This window comes from Pinus tabuliformis, chromosome 9, assembly GCF_031772625.1.
Source record: "Pinus tabuliformis cultivar Carrire ecotype Pingquan chromosome 9, CPIR1, whole genome shotgun sequence".
Lineage (NCBI taxonomy): Eukaryota > Viridiplantae > Streptophyta > Pinopsida > Pinales > Pinaceae > Pinus > Pinus tabuliformis.
The window spans coordinates 591,813,764-591,820,422 of NC_142307.1; the positions used below are offsets into that span (position 1 = coordinate 591,813,764).

At 33.0% G+C, this 6,659-nt stretch overlaps 1 pseudogene; it reads left to right on the forward strand.

Annotated features, from left to right (window-relative positions):
• Window positions 1-5,282: 5,282 nt before the first annotated feature.
• On the forward strand, window positions 5,283-6,236 carry LOC149149948 (uncharacterized; annotated as a pseudogene).
• Window positions 6,237-6,659: the final 423 nt, after the last annotated feature.

Below are 6,659 nucleotides of genomic sequence, written 5' to 3' on the forward strand. Positions count from 1 at the left end.
TACAAGTAAAACAAAAAAAATTATTATGATTTATGCCACACAAGGGTTGCATAGTAACACACACAGTAACTATTGTTTTCACGCGCCCACCAATATTTTCTCCATGATTTTCTCCTCACTACCTCTCAAAATGATACAAAATGAGGGATTTTTTAACTTGGAGAGGTTCCGCAATGCAGTAAAGGTTACAAAGTAAATGTTTTCCCATACATATTTGATAACCTATCATTAAGTGCTTTAACTATCTTATGTGTTGTGGAATGGTCAACGATGTACATCTGCTCATACTTTAGTCCTTCTGCCTGCAGAAAAAATCGCAACCTTGCAATAGTTGACTGGGAAATCATGTTGTTTGTCAGTGTGTTTAAGGCGGTGATTGGGATTAATATTTCCAACACTAGTTTCATGACTTGTAATGACAATGGAAATGAAGGCATCCACATTTACATTGGTAATTGCATATGTTGTGGTCACGATGTTTGATCTCTTTAGCATTGCAAAGGTTATTGAATCACCAACTCCCAACCCCGTTGCTGGCATGACTTTCATGGACTTCCTTCCTTTCATCGTTCTATTTCCCATGGAAATATTGTGCACCTGGTGAGATAAAATCGTATTCCAAAACCAGATGTCATTTCAAAAATGTGGTGCACTCCAGTTTGAAATCTTGGGATAGATATAAAATTTGAAATCCTACTACATTCAATATGTATTGTGGGGTATGTGTTGTCCACTTGTTTGGTTCACATCTATGATTCAAAGTTGCAAAACCACTGGAAAATGGGGAAAGTAGGAAAACCCATGATATGTATGACCATAATAATATGATAGGGGCATGCCAACTAGTGGTGGGGATTAGTTGATGCCTGGGTCAATGGCCATAGATGGGGACATGTGTACTTAAAGTAGAATTAATATATCAGTAACTATATATATATATATATATATATATATATATATATATATATATATATATATATCTATTGGTTGCTTGAACTATGACCTCTACAGTCTTGAGGATCAGAATTGATGTATATGATAGGTAACTGTCAATAAACTGGTTACGATATGTCCTTTTCCCTATACACGTAATAGCAACAAGGATTTGAACTATAACCTATACAGTTTCAACTATTTCACATGTTTTTGATTACCAAATGAGATGCCCTGAATGTTTCTATGGATTGAGCTTATATCAACCACATGGTCATTCTAGTTATTACATTGAAAGGAAATATCACATATGATCGATGATTAGATCATAAATTAATAAAAGAAACAAGTTGAAATCCATGGGTGCAACCGAAGGATGTGAACTTTTATCAACGGTGTTAGAGGTCTTTTTAGTGTTTTCTAGTGCATATTGGAATCTTTTTGGGACTGAAACAATCATGTACAAACCTAAAGTTTGTGAAAATGGAGTTTTTCATAATTCACAAAATGGAGAAGACGGTTAAATACATGTCTAATCTGGCAAAAGAATGAAATCCTCATATAGAACTACAAAATCCACCAAACAATTACAATGCTTTCACTTCCACTTTCATTTTTATTTTTATAATAGCGTTATTTTCAGTCAATTACAAAGACATGTGCACTAAATGGTATCAATAGCTATTCAGATTTTGCGAAAACATGGCGTGGGCATAGGTTGTAATTAGATAATTATTTAACTGTGATTGATATGATAGCATGGAAGAATGAATGCTTTGTAACCGATATTTTCCATTATCATTCAATTCAATCTAAGTTCAATCAAGGACGGCAAAGTATGATGTAAATATCATATTTTTTATACAACTGAAACACTACAATATAGAGGGGGGTTTTAAGACAATATTTGAGATAATTTTTTGGTATATTGTTTTAACTTGAGACAAAAGTAATTGTGTATTGTCTTAAATATTGTCTTTAAGTGGGTGTCTTAAATTATTGTCTTAAAAAAATGTCTCTATAAAGAAAATATATAACACAAGCATTATTGTCTCTTAAGAGACAACTTCAGTTTTGTGTATAGTCTTAAATATTGTCTTTAAGTGGGTGTCTCAAATTATTGTCTTAAATATTCTCTCTATAAAGACAATATATAACATAAGCATTATTGTCTCTTAAGAGACAACTTCAGTTTTGTCTCTTGAGAGACAATAGTTGAGATTAAAGAAACTGCCTTTATAGAGACAATATGTCTTTAATCCTAGCTATTGTCTCTTCAGAGACAATAACAAATTATATTTAAAAACAGTACAATATCACTTTTGTCTCTTTAGAGACAATATAAATCAATGAATCCAGAAAAATATCTCACTATTGAAAATATTTAATTAAAAATAAACTACAATATCATTGATTAATTCATGTCAGGGCACAATGGAATCGAACCACCAACAGGCAAGTTCTCTTCCATTAATCTAGCACCCTTTAAATAATTAACATGCATTATGGCAATCGTTGAAATTTCATATATAGGCATTGATTTAAAAAGAAAATGTTTGACATAATATTTGTATTATGTAAAATATATAATCATGCAGCCCCTCTTTTTAACTTAATAAAAAATAGCTCAAGAGAGTTAGCTTAATGTCACACCCTTGTAACATGAACCACACAACAAGCTAATAATAAGAAATAATTTACAAACAATATAGTCATACAAAGAAAAGTAACTATAATTAGCACACACTGTTAATATCTTGTCAGAGCTATTGAATGGTTTATGTTTAGCTTATTTTCACTGGGAATATATTCCAGCAATATGAATTTGTACACAAGTGCAACTCATCTTTGCTATTTGATTAAATATTTCAAATCTTAAGCTACTAGATTTAGAGTTTATTTTTCTAAATGAAGAATTATATGATTTGAAATTTGACACATTTTTCATTTTATTATTATTATTATTATTATTATTATTATTATTATTATTTCACTATCATTGTTGCATTTCTTTTCATTTCAATGTATTTTATTTTTCTCAAATTGTGCCTAACATTTATAAATGAAGGAGGATGAGCTTCCATCTCCAAAAAAATGCACCAAAACTAATTTAGATATAAGTGTGCTACAGTAAGTAGGAAAGATCTTATATCCATTCTTTTCTAATTGTTTGCACTAGAGAAACAACAAGATATGCTCAAATTGGCTATGGATAGAAATTCTTGCATCATTTAAAATAGGCATGCTCGTACTAATTGCTCAATGTTCTTATAGCCATAGGTTTTAATTAACGGATTTATATTACAAGTTGTCCACTCAATCTTCCAAACATGTCTATCATATACTAACAAACAATGCCAAGGGTATTTTCTCCTGATTGTACAAATTATTGTATATGATTTCAAATACATATGAATAGAATGATATTCAAGGAGAGTGGTGGAGATGGATCCACTATTCGATGGTTTCTTTTCACCTAATAGCAAATAAATCCAAGGGTGTCTTCTCATGATTATACAAATTATTGTATATTGTTTCCAATACAGATGAATATCATGATATGCAATGAGTGTGGTGGAGATGGATCCACTATTGGATAGTTTATTTTCACCTAAAAGTAGCCATGGTCGAGAAGGATATTAAATGAACATCCAAGCAAACTATTTATGAGTGGTCACCCAGATTGTTTAAATCCTCACAATGTTTGGTGTAATTTCTTGATCGATTCTTTGACTAATAGTAGGAGAATGGAGGGTGCCTACCAACCGTTTGACAAAATTTGTGAATGGGATTTTGGTTTTGTGGATTTCATTTATTATTGGTTATGTGAAGATTGGGCATTATAGCAAGGCCTTGGAGCTCTTTGAAGTAATAAAGAAATGACCTGAAAGCCATAGTTGGTTATGGCAAGTTCCTAATAGGGGTTTCTACATTAGCACTTAGCACACAACTTATTTGATGAAAAACTATAGTGAAACGTGGTTTAATGGCCTATGGTGATAGCAATACGTGCTTAGAATGCAAGAAAGGATCATGAATGTAGCATAAAATGGTGAGTGTGGATGCATTCATTAGATCTTGATAATGTGAGGGTAGCACTGATATGGAATGGTGAATAGAAATCATGGTTAGTTACTATTCTAGAGCTTTATCTACAATTCAAAAGAGTTTCCTAAAATGGTTTGGTAGTGGTTATGGATACCTCTGATCTAGGGAAAATACTATGTCAAGAAATTCCTGTAAAATCTAGTGCACAAGCAACAACGAAACATTCTAGAAATGGTGTGTCATCTATGATCAGTGCAGATCAATATGCAACACATTGTGGGCTATTGGCAATATTCTTGTTGTTGTTCACCAATAAGAAAATCCTCTTTGGAAGAAGATGAAAGTTCTTTGGCAAGTTCATCCAATAGTTTTTCCTATATTGGCTATTAGAGAAAAATATGGTAAAGGTTTTTTATAAAAAGTCCTTGAAGCACATTTGTGCACTATTGAACATAACCTGCAACAACTAGAAGTGAGGGTATTTGGTCTACTTTAGGTTCCTAAATCTTGGGTTATTGTAGTGATTGGTGCCATGTGCACTCTAAATTTTTTCAAAAAATGGATGTGGATAATTCAAGCAACAAAATTATTTTTTTCCACTATAAATTTTGAGAAAAATGCTAAGCTATGGCATGAGTATCCTGGAAGCCTCAATATATGTCTTCTACTACTAAATTTGTGCCATTAGGTCTCTTGAAGGAGGTGGTACCAGCAAATTCATTACCCATCTTAGAAGTATCCTCGATCATAACTCCAAAATCCCTAAACGAGGCTCTTATAGTAATTGGAAAAGGTTTTGTCCTTCCATTTTTTTTATATGTTACACCTCTAGGTGTAAATATCACAAGTCGGGTCAGTAAGAGGCTTATGATCAAGTGGTTACATATCACATGGACATTTGAGGAAGATTCCTATACAACTACAGAAATGACAACTCTATCGGTAGTTGGATAAAATATGGGAGTTCTCTTCTTCCAGTACCTTTCCCCAGAAAATTTTCCTAACCTTGCTTCAAAATAAAAAAAATTGAAAAGTTACATGGGCCGTTTATCATATGTATTTGTCAGTTGCTTTGGGTTGGCTATATCACCAGGAAATCTATTTCTTACTGCTATACGAAGCATTGATATTGATTTAGTGGATCCCATGTATCAATTGAGGTCCCAGAAGGAAGCTACAAATTTTTTCTAGATAGGTGGTCAACACTTGAAATCATCTATGGGAAAAATTTCAGTGTGTAGGCCTGAAATTTATAGTGGATTTTCATAGAGGGGCATTATTTTTTGTGGGTAAAAGGTGCTATGGTCTCTGAAGCATGTTCCAAGACATTCATTATTTTTTATCAGGCTACAAGCAGAGTTTGAATCATTTTCCACCCTCCCATTGTGCATGAGTTTCCAAACCTGGTACCCAACTCTACAAAAGGCTTCAGGACAAAATCTATGTCTATAATAGAATAAGGCTTGGACAAAATCTATGCCTTTAATAGAATACGTAAGACAAAAATCATTTCAGAATTACCCTCGATATTTAGTTCAACTATCTAAGATGGGTTTTTGGCATACAAGGTGCATATGACTCCATTCACAAGCATTGCAAGGAATATGAAATAGGACATGGTTGAGTGTAGAGGCTATTGGTTACAGGTTTGTTGCTTTCTCCACACAAGAAGAAAGTAGAAGCCAAATGAGTTCTAGTGTCTCAAGCGAAGGAGGTTATCAAAGTCAATTGTAAGAAGATATTAGAGATATTGAACCCCTATTATGCTTTGATGAGGAAGAAGATGATAGCATTGGTCACACTCCAAGTGAAGCCATAAGAAATGACCAGCTAAGCCAGACACAAGATAGTGGACATACTAGCAATGATAATCCAAGTAGGAATAGAAAATATGAATGTATGGAATTCAGAGAAAAGGAGGTTGACTTTATTCTGCTTTCTATCCAACATAAGGTAGTTTTGAATGGGAAAAGTAATTCAGATGGTGTTCTCTTTCCACCCATAACAAGTTAGGAATCAAGAAACATTAGCACAAGTAACAATGCCGCTAAAGTGGGGCAACCAATATCATGGAGAAGTCAAGGAAAGAGAAAATGAAAAATGCTATATATCTATTTAGGAGTTTTTTTCTTGAAGGAAATTCCATGGATATTGTAGTTGTTCTTGATGTGGCCTCCCAATACTTGAAATTCCTCCAAATCATAGTCGAAAGGCTAGAGGCCAATCATAATTATAGAACTTTGTCGAAGCCTTGAGATCTCTAATTGATGTGGTAAATCGCATAGCTTCTAATATTTAAGCTATGTTTAAATTCTCTGATGGACACCTAAAACATTTTATTTTCCAGTTTACTGACTATTTTTGCTAAAATAACTAGTGGAATCATGTTGAAATGTGCCAAAACTATGAAGGATTAAATATTAAAGTATATGTGTGTGTGTGTGTGTGTGTGTGTGTGTGTGTGCAATGACCTGTAGGCAACCATAACATTGAATTTCTCATAATCTAGCATAATAGACAAAGTTTGATATGCTCCATCTGTAGGGAGAATGTATAACAATTCACAATTGTGAAAATCTAGAAAAAAAATTAAAATGGGAAAAAAACCTAAGGAACTTCAAGAAGATGAATCAAGTGAAAATTTTGTCGAGGAACAAGTATTCAGAGATCTAAATGAT